General features: G+C 30.8%; 1 pseudogene across 1 annotated transcript; it reads right to left on the reverse strand.

The window, feature by feature from the left end:
* Positions 1 to 12,600: 12,600 nt before the first annotated feature.
* LOC147384181 (annexin-like protein RJ4) lies at positions 12,601 to 15,892 on the reverse strand (annotated as a pseudogene). The gene is made up of 6 exons (XR_015172714.1): positions 15,770 to 15,892; positions 14,989 to 15,136; positions 14,199 to 14,417; positions 13,686 to 13,898; positions 13,235 to 13,324; positions 12,601 to 12,923 (listed from the first exon to the last, which is right to left on the reverse strand). The product of XR_015172714.1 is annotated as an annexin-like protein RJ4 (transcript).
* Positions 15,893 to 16,900: the final 1,008 nt, after the last annotated feature.

The raw sequence follows: 16,900 nt of genomic DNA on the forward strand, positions 1-16,900 counted from the left end.
CATTTTGATCTCATTGGGCTCTTTTTGCATTTTTTTCAGTTTTAACATTTTTTTGTCTCTTTTAACATTTCTTTGTACATATTTTTGTCAATATTTTTCATTCATCGCCATTTTTCCTTTTCAAAAAGCAGGTAGTCATTTTTAAGGCACCTAGTCTAATCCTATGGTTGTTGTTCAAGTCATACTACTTCTAGTTCTGTTTTTCTTCTAAACAGTTAATCAAGGGACAAGAAAGTCAAAGTTCACTAAACTAGGTATTCCCTAACACTCTAAATAGAAAATAGGGTCAACTCTTGTTCAGTGAAGTCTAAATTTCTAGTGATTCAATCAAAAGCAACGTGAATTTTTCATAAGTGATCGTTTTCTGTGATTTTCTAATGATGAATACTAAAAAAGATTCATAATCAAAAAGTGTAGGACAAGAGACTAAATTATGAAATTTATATGTAAAAAATACATACTAAGATTTTGAAGAAAATATTTTCAAAAGTATTTTCGTCTTTTTAAAATATTAATTTTTATTTTTATTTTTATTTTTATTTTTTCACATTATTTTCAAAGAAACTACATAAGCTAAACATACTATCATGAACTAACCTCATACCCCCAAACTTAAACTAGATATTGTCCTCAATATGCAATGCAAGAAAGGAAAGCGAAAGAGTCAGATCAGACTTGAAATTGGATTTGGCATTAAGTTTTCAAAATTTGTTGCAACTTTATTTGAGAAGATCAAGAGTTATAATCGGCATAATATCCGATAAGCTTCCTAAACTAAGTACAAGAAAATAAAGAATTCCTAACTATACTAAAAATCTTGAATTAAAAAGCTATTAAACAAAAACAAAAAGAATTGGTTGCCTCTCATAATCGCTAAGTTGGACATCTTTAGTCAAACCTATCAAAAATCCTTAAGAATTTTTCTAATGTCAAATTTTACAAAGACTTCAATTGATTTTCTACCCCAAATGTTAATCAAATGGATTTCGATCGTCCTAATGGTATGAAAATTATTTTGCAAATGATCAACATCCTACATATGTTCTCATTTGTTAGCTTCATCACCTTTTTAAGATAGTTCTCAACCATCGTGTTCCCTAAGGTTATGAAGATTGCAAGACAGCCAAGGCCTTAACAATTTTGTAACATTATCGATTAAATGGGATACGAAGTTAGGTTTGCCTTACTGACATCCAAAGAGGTTTTACACTTAGTAGTGGTCAAATTTTTTGGAATTGATTTGACTAACAAATCAGAGTTGATCCTTGATTCTTTTTTGACAACATTCTCCTTTGATGTTGGAGTAATTTCTTCAGTCATACATGCACAATTATCTTACTCATTAGGAGTTTAAAACACGGGTTGACACTCGGAAGCTATCTCATTTAAAAACTGACCATTTTCTCTTTCTTTTAGGGGGAAAGTTAACTTACCAAGATGAACTTCCATCATTGTTATGGTTTGAGTTGAACCTTATTGATTTGTGTTTGAGCTTCAATTGATAGACAATCATAGAATTCCTCACAAAAGTGGAATCAGTCGTTAAAGGTATTTTGAATGAATGGTGGATCTTTTGGAATTGAGATATCTTTATTTTTGAATTGATCAAATTTCTTTTCTTCTAAAGATAATGTTAGGTGATTCAATTGAGTATCCATTTTGTCTAAGACTTGACCAATGTCTTGTTGTTGTTGTTAGAAGAACTATTATTGTTAGATGAGTTGTTGATGATTTAACAACTCAGTTATCAAAGACTCTAATAATGAAGATGGAGGAGATGAAAAATATGAGTGATTGGACGTTGACTCTAACTCTACAATTCTATATTCGAAGAATTGTTGAGAATCATAGGGTTGTTAAGGAATTATAGTTTGATTCATCATCGAGGTGTTGTGAATAGATAAATTCTTAATAGCTACCAAAGTGACTATCTTGAGTGAACTCATTCTATTTAGATATGATATCCGAGGTAAACATATTATACACATGGTTTGTTTGATCGAACGGACTAGGTGTCAATATCCAATAAGAATTTTGAGAATGACTCATATTGGTCTGCGTAGCACAAAGCATGTGCAAACTCAAACAACACTCGAGAGAATGATCATAATTTTCACACAAAATACACATGATCCATGATTCTCTCATAAACTCCATGGCGATATAACTTCTATTTGATCTCCCAAAATTGAAGGTTTTATCTCTATTTTTGCCTATCAAACATGCACACACACAGACAATCCAAAAATCACACAAAGAAAAAATTGGACCTAAGTAATGTGCTTAACTCTAGACAGCTCCTAACTGTTTCAAAGAGTAATCTAAACCACCAACCCAACTCTCTAAACCAGAACCAGCTAGTCAGATCCTCAAAGAAGAGGTGGTGCACAATGCTGAGCAAGGGCACTCTTAAATCACCTTCTTGTCTAAAATAAACGTAATCCATCCCCCTGGTTGGAGGGGCAGAATCGCCTTAGGCACTGAAACTAATCAATAAGTACAATTAGGACAACTTAGACTAGTTTTGCCTATTAAGCTTTAGTGATCTTAAAACCCAAGTCTATCAAATTTTAGATTATTTGAGTTACTATGTGGATTAAATTAACCTAATAGGGCAAGAAATCGGTGATGAAATCCAATTTTTATCTTATGATACCATCCTCATAAGGGTGCTATCTTTACTGAATGCAAATCCAAGTACGCAAGAATAATCAAACAAAAGTTGTACAAAAACTCACAAGTAATAGTTTCATGGGGGAACAAGTATTACCTCTCATTTTAAATAAGGGATGTACTAATTGAGTCAACTCAGGCCACCAACACCAAACTCGGTATATGAACTCAAGGAACCAAGACAATTGCATACCATTGTCGTCTTCCCCAAAACTTATAACACTTCGAGCCTTCTCGGATGGATTTCAAAATTAAAAAATTGTTTTCAAAAAAGGTCCTACTACAAGTTTTCTTCTAAAATAAAATAAAATAAAAATAAATTGTTGCTTCTTGTTGGGAATATGACTTAGATGACAAAATAAAGTTCTAGTCATTGTCTCCATGTTGAATCCACCTCCTATCAGCAACATACAAATTTGAAGTTATGTTTTAAAATTCAAAATATTTTATTTAAATACCAGAAAGTGTAAAGAATATGCAAAAACATATTCAAATCTCGGTCTATGCAGATCACTGCATCACAACTTGGGTCCACCACGCAACGGTGAAATGTTGGGGAGAAATGAATTTTTTCAACTGCAAATTTCTTTATACTCCTTGAGAATAAAAATTAAAAATTTTAAGAAAAATTTTCACAAAATAAAACTCGAATTTGATGAAACCCTAATTGGATCTCATCAAAATTGGAATCAATCTGATGTCCTCGACAACGATGCCAATTTGTTTATTGCATATTATCATGCAAAATAAATATAGAAAAATAATAAAATATTGACAAGCAAGGTTCGATCCACATAGACAACGTTAATTCTAAATTTTAACTCAAAACGATCAAAGATAAGGTAATCAATTTAAAAATTGATTTGCAAAGGTTAAATAAATCAATAACAGTAAAAATAGGAAAAATAGAAATCACAATGTAAAAAGATTTAGATTGATTGAATCCACCAAAAACAATCAATCTCATCTGATTGTCCATGTTTGACTTTTATCTCAATCAAACTAACAAATCTAATGTTGTTGGATCGAAAGATTAATCTCTTTTAAAGCACAAATATAGATCTAAAGTTGTGATTAATCTTAGAGAGACAAAATCATAAAAACTATCTAAATCATTTTTCATAAAGCATGATTTAACTTGACCTTATCTACATTTAAGTCATCAAAACAAAGATAGCATAGGATAGATCTAATTATTTACTTACTAAAATATCATCACATATAATCAATGAAGCATAAACACAAAACAGACAAACTGGGTAAGATTATCTTACTTATTACTTCATTGACCTCCACAGATCATCACGAGAATAGTAAAAACAAAGATTAAAAGAGAAAATAAGATACGAGAGAAGAAAAAAAAAGTCTTCTTTTATTGATCATGATCTGAGAGTAGTTGTTGCTCCTCCTTCTTACAAAGCTCAAACTGAAAGTAAAAAACTAAAAACCTAAAATAGAAAAATAAAAGAGAGGTAGAGAGAGAGAGAGAGAGATGATCCTAGAGGAGATGAAATATCTTCTGACTTTGGTTTGGTAACTATTTATAGAGCCAGATTAGGGTTTATCTTAATCAGAAATCTCTATGTTATCAAAAAGAGTCCAACCCTACTCCATCACGAGTGTAATTATGAAATAACGCATTGCACAAATCTCAAGGTGTGATTCACCGACTTCACCGTGATGTCGTACCCTTTCACCGCATCATGGCTCTAATGGATCATACAGGCCTGGGTCTTTGTACTGGGCTATGTATTGCAATGGGCTCTTTATTTATTCTAGATTTGTTCTTTTATTTGTCGTACTTTGGACCTTTCATAAATAAATAACATAATTAAATCATAAATCATAAAGTATTTGAAAAAAATTATAAACATGGATTATAAATCTATTATGTCTATTTAGGAGATTTAACATAGAATTTATCCTTAAAATCTCTATAAATCGAGCCTTATAAACAACTTTTTAGGTCCTGGTCGAGTTCTTTTCTCCAACAAAGACACAAAATGAGTGAATGGTGAGTGATAGAGAGGTTCAAAATATTTTAATAATTTCTATTCCTAAGAGAAAAGTTATACTCAAGTTTTCAAGACAATTTTGTTAAAACAAGTTTTGTACCAAGTCAACTTAGAATTATATCTTGGCTGATCAATTTTACAATGTAGATCTAATTTATTAAGGACATAAATTTGTCTTATCTTTAAAAGTGGTTTTAGCCTAATAGGCCCAATAATCAATGCACTTATTTGGGTGTTACAACATGAATCAATCGATTTGACCTACAAGTTTTCAACATTAAACATTGATTTGCTAACATACAGAGTTCTACAAAAACCATGTGAAATGAAGAAAGCAATGTTGGCCCAAGGGATGATGACATACAGAGGTCCACAAAGACCATGTGGAGAGACTAATATCACAATTTTCAAACAAATACATACACACTAACGGAAAAAGAAAAAAAAAAACTGAAGATAATTATATTGTTCCAAGGGGTATTGAAACAAGTGCACTCAATTTCACCAAGGAAAGATTGTGAAATAGGTTTGGATGCAAGTTAGCAAAATAAGATAACTTGCAACACCAAAAGAGATAGTGACCCAAGGAATACTAATATGAGTGTGCATGATTTCCCCAATGTAGACCCTCCTATTTTTTTTATTTTACAATGCAATTGAATGTTCTTCACAACTTTTGAATAGGTAAGAGGACCATGCACCAATTCTATTCCCAATTAATTGATGACATTAGCAACTTCCTCATCTCTGCCAAGGCAATTGTATATTATGGGCTACCGCAGCACATTCATGTCGTCTCCACGATAAATAAGTGTATTAAGGAAACAAATGTAGGAGATGATTGTATAATTACCTAGGAAAATAGAATTCAACTCATAGACAATTAAATTGAGAAACTTGTCCTTAGTGGAGTGGTCAATTAATTCTATTGGAGGAAGTGACAATTCTCCATAGATCATGTGGGATCGGAAATCAACGTTTTAAACACCTTGTACTTCCCTTCTTGAATTTAATCCCCTTAGATTTAAACTTGTTGATTGGATAGTACAATCACCAATCAACATAACTCAAATTAATTTATCATGAATGGGTCTTCCATTGATTAATTTGGTTCGATAAAGGTTTAGGATATGACAGGGATAATCTTCACCATTAACTGAAATGCCATCAAAATAGTTGTTTTGGGATCAATTAATAGATTTATAAATTCATGAACTATTACTTCCCCACCAACTAGGACACAAATGTCATGTGAGGTGACACTCTGAACAATTTTTTTTTTTTTGTGGAGAATATTTGAAAATAGAGGGAAATGGAAATATATTGTTGTTGTGGCTATATCTCAGTCTAGAAGCTATAGAGATTTAATGAAAATAAATTGGAAACCTATCATCTCGTCTGAGTCATCTTAAATAAACACGTTGTCACGCCTCCGATTTAGAATCTAGATTTTCCCAAAACTCGATGTTGGAACGAAAAAATTTTAAAGAATCAAAATCAAGATTTACAAAACTTAAATATGATATGGATTTCTTTCAAATAATTTTGACAGAATTTCCCCTAAAAATTGGACTTACAAAAAAATTTCACTTATAAAAATATATTTGTATAATCAAAATCCATATATCCACTATATTCACAATGTGAAAACTGAAAATTTTGACAAGAAAATTCGATAGGCCAAAGCCCACAAATTTTAGAAAGCGAATTTTCACGACCTATAGCCGTTGTTATTTTTTATGATCCCCAATTCGATGGCTTAGAGCCATCAAATTTCTCGCATCCTCCATTTATTTAATAGTTTCGGTCCATCGAAAAATAAAATTGACAATAAAAAATTTGACGTCTTGGTCCATCAAATTTTATGAAATTCGACGGTCTTGAGCCGTCAAATATAGGTTTGTTTCACATTGTAATTACAACTACCATATCATAACAAATATACATCACTTCAAAAAAAATACAATTATAATTACAATCCAAAAGTATACATGGATCAACTACACATTTAATATCGATTATCAGTTGTCTATATTATAAACATTAACTCTTATACTCTAGACACATACATACAAGAATATACACACACATGATGCTAATAAAAATAAAGAAGTTCAAAAGTATACAAAATTAATTCCACTAAACTCCAATCTCAGTTCATATATAACAGAAATAACGTTCATCATTTTGATCCTACGATCCATCTATATAATGTTCCCTATCAGAAATAGGCATTTTGATAGTTGAGACATCTATAATGTTTTATTGGTAAGGTTAATAACAGGGAAGTTACTCAATATTAAACTCACATTTCAAATTAATAATCCTAATATGAATAGATAAACAAGTTAATCTATTACAAATAATGCAAGTTTTTAAATAAATAAACAAAACAAATAACACCTGAAAGAGATTAATCTTTAATAAAATAGTAATAAAATATTTTCATCTAAAATATATATATATATAAACATGACATAAGAATATCAATTCTGATAGTGTATTTGATAAGAATGACGAGGTATACAATCGATACAAAAATATCAATTTGTATATCGATGCTCCAGTACATAATCAGCGTGAAACTCACCGTTAGTTCCTGATTTTATGGTCGATCTGACAATTTATCATGATTGGTTAACCATGTCTTCTGATTCAGATTGGTCATTAATTCCTAACAGAAATCAATCGTTTGACTACTATAAATTGTAAATGATCATTTGACAAGTTAGTTTCATCATACCCCTATAGTATGTATATGTCTTCAATCAATTTAATTATCTACAAACCATCTTTATAATACAATTTATTATTTTCTGATAAAGATAAGATACGAATTTTCCTAATAGTAGGTACAATGATATTCTCAAGTGATATCTTATACTATCGGAGAAAATATCAAACCGTTATTATTCTAAATTAATTGATTACTTCCAGAATTAGCTACCAATTAATCGTATAGGCATTCATTATCCCTTTAATGGATAACAAAAATAATATATATATATTTGAAATAAATTAAAACAGATTTGCAAGTGTGATGAATTTTCCAAATAGTATTATCCAATGAAAATATAATTTTAAAACAAGACATCTAAATAATTTTTACTATGAACACTTTACGAAAATTACTATAAAAATTAATTTGTTAAACAAATTGATTTTCTAATTACACTCACCTAAATTCATTTATTTTAGTTTCACAATATTAAAATATCAGAGAAAATATATAAAATATTCTATAAATCGATGCATAAATTTTGAATTTAAATCATAATAAATTTGAAACTAACTATCAAATTGAAATAAAAAAATATTTTATTAAAAATTATACCACAAATTTGAAATTATACGTTTTCTACCTTCACAACTAGGTATTACGCGTCCCTATGTCATTAAAATGATTTTTCTAACTAATTTCTTTAGCAATTCAACAAAATAATTTGATGACTAAGTAAATCTCAACGTCATGGATATTTTGTTCTGCAGTGTCGAATCTTAATTCACGTCCGAAACATATTTAAATATTAATCAAAGGTAATGTACACGAACCCACTATCAAAAATCACTCATCTCTTTTTCTATTTCTCTCGTAGGAAATTAATAAACAGTAGCTTATATTATCATAGATAATAATATCTTATATTATATTATATATTATATTATATAAAAGGATTACACCTAGTTATCTAATCTTTTAACACATTTATAACTTATAATATATTATAATATTATATTATATAATATAATAATATAATAATATTTATATTTATATTAATTACACCTCACCCCTTACCATTTCAATAATTTTAAATTAATCCTACTCATATAAATATTTATATTTAAATCTAATTTTATAAAAAATAATTTATTTTAATAATATAAAAAATAATTAAATAATATTATTTTTTCATATATTTTTTTTTCTCTGTTATCGTTACATTAAATTAATTCGAATTGTGTATGTCGAATTTTTGAAATTTATCACAAATTTTCCTCTATTGACCAAAATACCCCTTACATCCTAAATTTTTTGATAAAATTAATATTTTCATAACTTATCATATTAAACTCGAATTTAAGCATGATAACCGTCTAAATTATATTTTTTGATATTTTTAAACTTATTGACAACATCCGTTAGACCAAAAGAACTTCCTACAAAATTTTGACTTTTATTTACTTCGAATAAATATTTTAATTCTTCAATCATAATTAGAATAAGGTATCCTGAATTTTACATTTCATTTGTCAACTCCTTATAGAAAATCTTTATTTTATATTGACAATGTTATAATTTATTTTTAATATTTTTTTTAAATTAAATAGGAAAACAGATCAATATAGTTGACTTAATTTCTCGATATACGTAATAAAATTTCATGACAGTACAACCTCCCCTCTTTACAGAAATTTCTTCCTAAAATTTAAATATATACCTCAATCCTGAAATAAAGTTGAAAATTATATATATTGGAGTACTCTTTCCTACATGGGAAGGGCAGGACACTAACGAGAATAGATGAAGTACCCCAAGTTTTACTTATTACACCCCAATTTCTAAAATTATTTATCACATCCCAATTAATGATTAAAACACACTTTTCAAACATTATAAAGGTTTGGGTCAAATTATAAACATTATAACACTCGTTCAAGCAATTCCAGTCGTCATTTACAATTATGATTAAGCTCATATAAAATACTAAACACAAAAAATAAAAAATCTAGCAGAAAAAAATGAGAGGGCTTCTATTGGCATCCCAATTTATACTAATTCTCAATCATTCAATTATTTTCTTATTTTTAAATTGGGATGTAACATGTAAAAGTTGGGGTGCCCATAATAATTCTACAAAATTAAGATCACTAGGTTCTTTTTTGTCTTTTACAATTTTATTTTTATTTTTATTTTTATCCATGATAATATGACACCCCCCTCTAACGCATGGTCCCCTACGCCCCCATCATAGAATCGTAGGTCATTTGCCTCAGGATACACAAGAAAAAGATTTATGATTATGCATATCCCAAGACAAATGATCTATGGTTCTGTGATGGGGGCATGTGTCAAAATATCATTACACTTTTAATTTTTTATGAAGGGATTTTGGACCTGTAGGCTTGACTAGTAGGGGCGAGGCAACTGGCCTCTTAAAACACTATATCTCCTCTTAGAACTCCATCTCTCTTCCAAATCCCCTAGGTACATGCAATATCCCACAAACCACACATACCAGGTAAGCATGGTTAAATCTCTATAAGTGACAAACGAGTGTGCTTGAACTCAAGATCTCTCCCTTTTTAGAGGGAAGGCTTAGCCACTATACCTAATACTCATTGATTTATTTATTATTATTTTTTCAATTAGTATTTTATTATTATTAGTAGTAGTAGTAGAAATTGTAGTGACCTAGAAATCAATGAGATGCAAATGCTAGCCAGCTTAGTTGTTAAAGTCTTTGGTGATGATACCATTGACCTAGCTTAGATTCCCACCAAGACCAAGTTACTGATTTCATTAAAAACACTAATCTTTTTTTTCTTTTTTTTGTTAAAAGTTCAATGAGATACTAAAATGTTGGAAAAGTTGTCAACTTGCTACAATGGAAAAGTCTATGAATTTCAGTGGGAGTGGATTTTTGTTGCTCGATTTTCCCGTTGCATCTAGTAGTATTTTTCGATTGAGTACAAAGGACTGGGCTTTGGGCCTGTAGGGGTGTCAGTGGGCACTAATTTTCAGATCTCTTCTTTCTAAAAGGAATGGATCAAATGTAAACCATAAATGATTTGATTCTATCAAACGGATACCCTCCGCCAAACGTAACTGATGATGAAAAGCTTTTGCTTCTTTTAATAAATTTTAGGGAAAATTAGTTAAAGGACCCTAATGGATGGACTTTTTTGTAAATAATCCCTAAGTTTTGGGCAGTCTCTTAATAATCCATTTAGTAAATTTTTCTTTTCTTAACAGTCCCTGCATCTCTTCTCCCACATTTCTGACGATTGAATGTCCTAACTGTTTGAACTCGTCATTTTCATCCAAGAATTACGTTTTTGGCGTCTCAATCAAATTTCAGAGATTCCATTCCGTCGAAAAGGATTTAAGATTTAATGAAGAAGAAGTCATTTTCAAATATTTTGAAGATATATGTAAAAAATTATTAAGTTTTTGGATGATTATTTTTGGTTGAAATCGTCTAAACAAGTCGTTATCTCAAGTTTTTAATTGATCTTTCCATGTATTTTAGTCGAAAATTGAAAATGGGTGGATTTTACCAATGTCAAGTTCAACATTACATAAAAAGTGGTGAACTCAACAGTAAATAGTGGTGAGTTCGACAATAAAAATTGTGAACTCAACATTAAATAAAAAAGCATCAAGTTCAACAATAAATAAAAAGTGGTGAATTCAACAGTAAATAAAAAAGCGGTTAGTTCGCCAATAATAAGGGACCATTAAAAAATAAAAAGTTTACTAAATGTCCTATCAAACTAGCAAGCAAAACTTAGGGACTATTTAGAAATAAGTAATTCTCCCTAAATTTTATATAAAATTCTCCAATTTTTCATATAAACTATGTATCAAGCTTAAAATGGGCTATCTTTCCAAAAAAATTATTACTTGTAAAAAAGATGAATTTTAATTTTTGAAAAAAAAATTATTAACTCTTACCTTCAGTTAAATAAATTGCAATGATGCTGATGTTTACGTAGATGGTGTGTTGTATTCTTCAGGGATGTCAAAAAGCCTGAGGCCCATGTCTGACCTTAAACACTGAGCCCAAGACTTTCCCAAACCCGAACATAGCCAGGTCCAAGCCCAAATTTGAATGGGGTGAGTATGAGCCTAGGTTTGAAGCCCAAGCCCAGCCCTGCCTGAAGCTCGCCCAATTAAGTCTTTGAACTAAAAGTTTAACACTTACAAGTTATATTTATTTATTTTAATTAAAAATTTATTTTTAATCTAATACCCATTCCACAGCTTGATAGGCCCATCTCAAAAACCAAATCCAAGTGGGGTTCGAGCCCAATGAACAACATTTCTTGCTCAGCCCAGTCCAATAGTATTGAGACCCAACAAGAACGGCTCGGGCCGGTTAAAGCTCAAGCCCAATGAACAACGTCCAACCCATTTACATGGCTAGTATATTATTCTTCAATGGAAAAAAACTACTTTAAAATGATAGATACGAAGTATTTTCACCACATGAAAACTGAAAATTTTGACAAGAAAATTCGGCAGGCCAAAACTCACAAATTTTAGAAAACGAATTTCGACAGCTTTATGTCCCTCAATTCATCGGCTTAGAGCCATCAAATTTCTCTCATCCCCCCATTAATTTGCTGGTTTTGATCTGTCAAAAAAAAATTTGACAATAAAAAATTCGACTCCTTGATCCATCGAATATTATGAAATTCGATGGCCTTGGGCTGTCAAATATAGGCTTTTTTCTCATTGTGTTTCTCCTATCATGTGTTGGAAAAAAACTTGCATATAAAGAACATAAAATTCTACCATGATAATTATCAAGAGCTTTATAAATAGAAAATTTATTATTATTATTATTATTATTCTTGTTTATGAAATTTACAATAAATAATAACAAATAAAGACTTCCATGATGACCCTACACTGAACAATTTCCTAATATTAATTAGGGTACACTTGAATTTTTTAGGATTACTTACTGTGATTAAAAAGGTATGCGAGATTTATTTTTGTTTGATAATAATAATAATCTCTTTCGTTTTTTTAATTGATTATAGAACTTCAAATCCTATATTTTTGAAGTATTTGTGATTCTAAAGTACCCAAACATAAAGCACCAAAATTACTAATTGAACACTATTGGAAACAGTAATTATTTCAAGCATAGAAAGAAATGCAGTCAAAAGTAGTCTAATTGAAATTAAAGTCTCTGCTACCTAAACACCACAACACACAAACTGAAACACAACAAGACTACTGAAAATCAGATTGAACTTTTCTTATAAATAAAACTCATATGGAAGAAAAGAGAGCTAATAACCCCCTTCACTTCCAAGTAAAGTAAGGAGGAAATTCTTGTAGTCCCCTGAAGTCTCCTTCTTTGTTGCTTGATCAAGAGTTACACTGTTTCTCTCATAAAAAAATTCCTTGATCTTCTCCAAATCCTTCTCTGCATGTGTGACGATCACACATGTGAGGGTGTCCTTATCGGTTCCAGCCTTATCAATTGCAGTGCATAACACCTAATACTAAACAAGAAAAATCCCATAATATTTGAAATATATTCAGTTGGATTCATGGTTTCAAAACTCGCCGGAGTCATCTCGGTATCAGGCATGGAAGACACGGGCGGACAAGTCAATGTATCAGACGAGATTTAAAACCCCATGTCCATTTTTCTCATTATTGAACGAGACGTCTCAATCGTATTGGAAAACTTGTCCGAGCAACTCAGTCTCGTTCACGGACGAGATGAGACGTCAAAACAAGTTTTAAAACCATGGTTGCATGGATTAGCAATTTGATTTTCTATTTTAATTATTTTGTTTCTCACCTTTTCAAAGTACTTAGTAGAATTAATGATTTATCGAATTGCCTTATGCAATGCAGCTAAGAACTCATCAGCTGGATCGCCCAATAAACTCTGACAAAAATTGCATCATCAGATCAAATTGTTAAGAACATTTCTCAAGAATTTTTTATGGTAATTTAGTTACGTTATCCCTTCAAATTTTAGTGAACATTTGAGATACCCCAGTTTTCAAAATCTTCACATACCCCCATGATAGTGTTCTTCTATAGTAGCGTAACAAAAAATAAGGGGTTTTATAAGTATGAAGATGAGGGCATCTTGGTCATTTTATCTTAATTTCATTTTTGAAGGTGACATTGTGGGTATTAGTATGAACATACATAGGCATTTAAAAATTAAAAATAAGCCCCAAATGTCTAAATTACCCTCCTTTTCCACTTTAACTACTTATCCATAGTTGTTCTACATATACCTTAGTGATAGAAGTGCCATGATCATCTCTGAAATGGTTGAAAGTTGCTTTGAGCTGTGTTTTGCTTCTTGTACTCAGGATTCTAAAAACCTCTTCATGGTTAAAGGTGTTCCCTTCGATCGCATCATGAAGAATATTCGCTTCTGAATTTGCTAGCCTCGGGTTTATCTCATCCCCATCATATCTATACGTGCTCACTAGACCAACCAAAATCTACAACACAAACCTTGACAATCGTAAGAACTTTCGATCGAGATGAAATTATTAGTTGGAAATAACTCGGCTTCCAAATTCCCACAGAAGCCAAAATACCTAGTTGGGACAAAAACTAAAGTTGTCCCAGACCCGCATTTATATTTTTGGCCTATGAGGAAAAATCAGAAAAAAAAAAAAAAAAAAAATGCTTGATTGAAAATATTCCTAGTATCTAAATTAATGATTTTAGTACCCCCCACGAGAAATGATTCCATAGAAGCACTTTTTGTCAAAAGTGGAGCAGTGCTCTCGACTTACCTTACGCAAGTCGCCTGATGTATGTGAGGCAACATCTTCTTCCAAGGAATGCTTATAGCGATGTTGATAAGCTCTCTTGACCGTCAAAAGCTCGTCCGGAGATAGAACACACGCGATTTCGATGATCACTCCATAGACAGGGTTCTCCTTCCTCAATTCCACATGAACTAAGACTGCATCTCGATCCGCAGGATCCAACATCCAACGATACACCGCTCTCTATTTATAGGTGAAGTATAATTTTATTATTATTTCATAAAAAATTATTTAAATTTGAACTATGATATATTAAGAGATAGAAATAAGAGAAATTTATCAAAACGGTACAGTTTTCATAATTAATAACAAAAACAGTAAAGTGTAGCAATTAATTTCGAAAACGGTAATTTTACCGTTTTTGGAATTAATATTTTTTACCAAAACAGTAAAAACAGTAAAACGTAAAAAAAATTTACGGAAAATACCCTTTTTTATTTTACATATGTATTTACCATTTTAACCTTAGAAAAAAATTAAAGCCAATTAAATCTTTCTCTTCTTTTTAATCTTCCCAACACTAAATAGAAATAATAAAGAGGAGAGGATTTTTTCGTAATTTTAGTCAAAAAAAATAAAAAAGGGTACTTTCGGTAAAAATGATTTACATTTTACTGTTTTTACCATTTTGGTAAAAAATATTAATTCCGAAAATAGTAAAATTACCGTTATCAAAATTAATTGCTACAATTTACCCTTTTGGTAAATAGTCAAAATATGGTGCATGTTTTGATAAATTTGCCTAGAAATAAACCTCAAAATCCCCCGAAAGCTCTCGGATTCAAGCCGTTTGATGAGATCTTCTTCGTAAAGCCCTTCATAAGCTAACCTGATTTCCTTCCTTTGAGCTGCATTTCTATGTCCTAGTATTGAAATTAGTGTCTTCTCGTCGGTACCCCATCCTAGCAAAATTTAATAAAATTAATGTCATATTTTTTTCACTTTAATATATAAATGATTCAACCAAACAACTTGCAACTATTTTATTGGTCAAATTTCATCTTTCTTTCACTAAAATAGACAAAATTATTGATCCAAAATCAAGAAATTGTCATAATTAAAATAGAAACACATGGATCTTGATCTTGACCCAAAACTAATAACACAATTTTACCATAATACTTCAAATATTTTTTTTTTTTTTTGTTAGCCAAGATAGGAATAAATAAACAAAAAACACAAAGAAAGAAAAAATTGATGCTCCTCGAGATTCACATCAATACAATAACGACATACACTATCAGTATCAGCATCATCCTGAGTTTCAACCATTAATTGGTCCTTGAGATTTGTAAAGATCACCAACCCAGGGATGAATCATCCCTAGTCATACATCAAAACTGATTATCTACCTCGGGATTCACATCAAATGGTCTAAAAACTAACATCATCATCATCATCGATGTCTCATCTTAAATATTGGCTCTATGAATCCTAAATTACAAAACAGATTTATATTAATAGTTTTGTAATTCTTTTATAATAAAAAAAAAAAAATTATGTTTTCTAACATGATATTAAAATAAATAAATAACCTTGAACAGCATTTCTGATGTTCTCAGCGTCTTCAAAAGCAGAGGGAGCAGACTCGGGAACTATCAGAGTAGCAGCCATTGTTGATCCGAGAGAGAGAGAGAGAGAGAGAGAGGTGAACAAGGCTAGAGTGTTAGCTCCCTTTTTATAAGGAAAATGCTGAATTGACTTTTTTTTACACTGCGTTTAACACTGCCCAGACGTGGCAGTGGTGTACGAAATCATAAATGATTTTCCTCGCGATACGAGTGAAAAAATCAGTGGTGCTGTACACGATGCCCCTACCTAAGGTTGTATCTCTCACATTAAAAGTACTTCAATAATATATTTTTTTGAAAATTGAATTTTTTTTTTGGGGAAACGTGGGCGGCAGTATACTTCAATAATATATATATATATATATATTTTTTTTTTTTGAATACTTCAATAATATATATATATATATATATTTTTTGAATACTTCAATAATATTCCTTTTCTGCAGAGTATCTCATTAAATAAAGAAGGTCTGATTTTGATGTGAAAGCTTCACACAATCGAAATTGTACGAAGTCACACATAACTGCCACGTCATCATCTGATTTTAAGTACTCCTCTTATCGATAAAGGACATCTAACCCCTCATCTTTCACTGTGATCCAAATAACCCTCATTTCTTTTACTTGTAAGAATAGGATCACCGATCATCTTCATCCCATGATTTTTCATCCTCAAAGCCAAGGGGCGGAGCCAGGATAATCTTGTAGTGGGGGCAAATTATGATTAGTTGTATAGTTGAAGAATTTGAAGATGAATGATTTTAAAGAGAAATTCTAACGTTTCTAGTTAAAAATTGAAGAAAATGATACTTAGATCATTTTCAATTAATATATAAGAAGGCCTGGTCAATCAAAAGGCAATGTCATCAACAAAAAATTGAAGGGGGGTTTTCAAAAATTAGAAGGAGGTGAGGGTGTGGGGGCAAATGGAGAGAGAGGTGAGGGGGTGGAGACGAATGGGGCATGTAATTTATTTAAAATATAGTGGTGTCTTAGAGTTCTATGAGGGCAATTGCCCCCACCAGCTCCTTACTAGTTCTACTCGTGTCAAAGCCAATCATTTGCACCTTAATATTTGTTCTATATTATGAAAAG

This window comes from Akebia trifoliata, chromosome 15, assembly GCF_017979445.1.
Source record: "Akebia trifoliata isolate Shusen 1 chromosome 15, ASM1797944v1, whole genome shotgun sequence".
NCBI classification, from domain to species: domain Eukaryota; kingdom Viridiplantae; phylum Streptophyta; class Magnoliopsida; order Ranunculales; family Lardizabalaceae; genus Akebia; species Akebia trifoliata.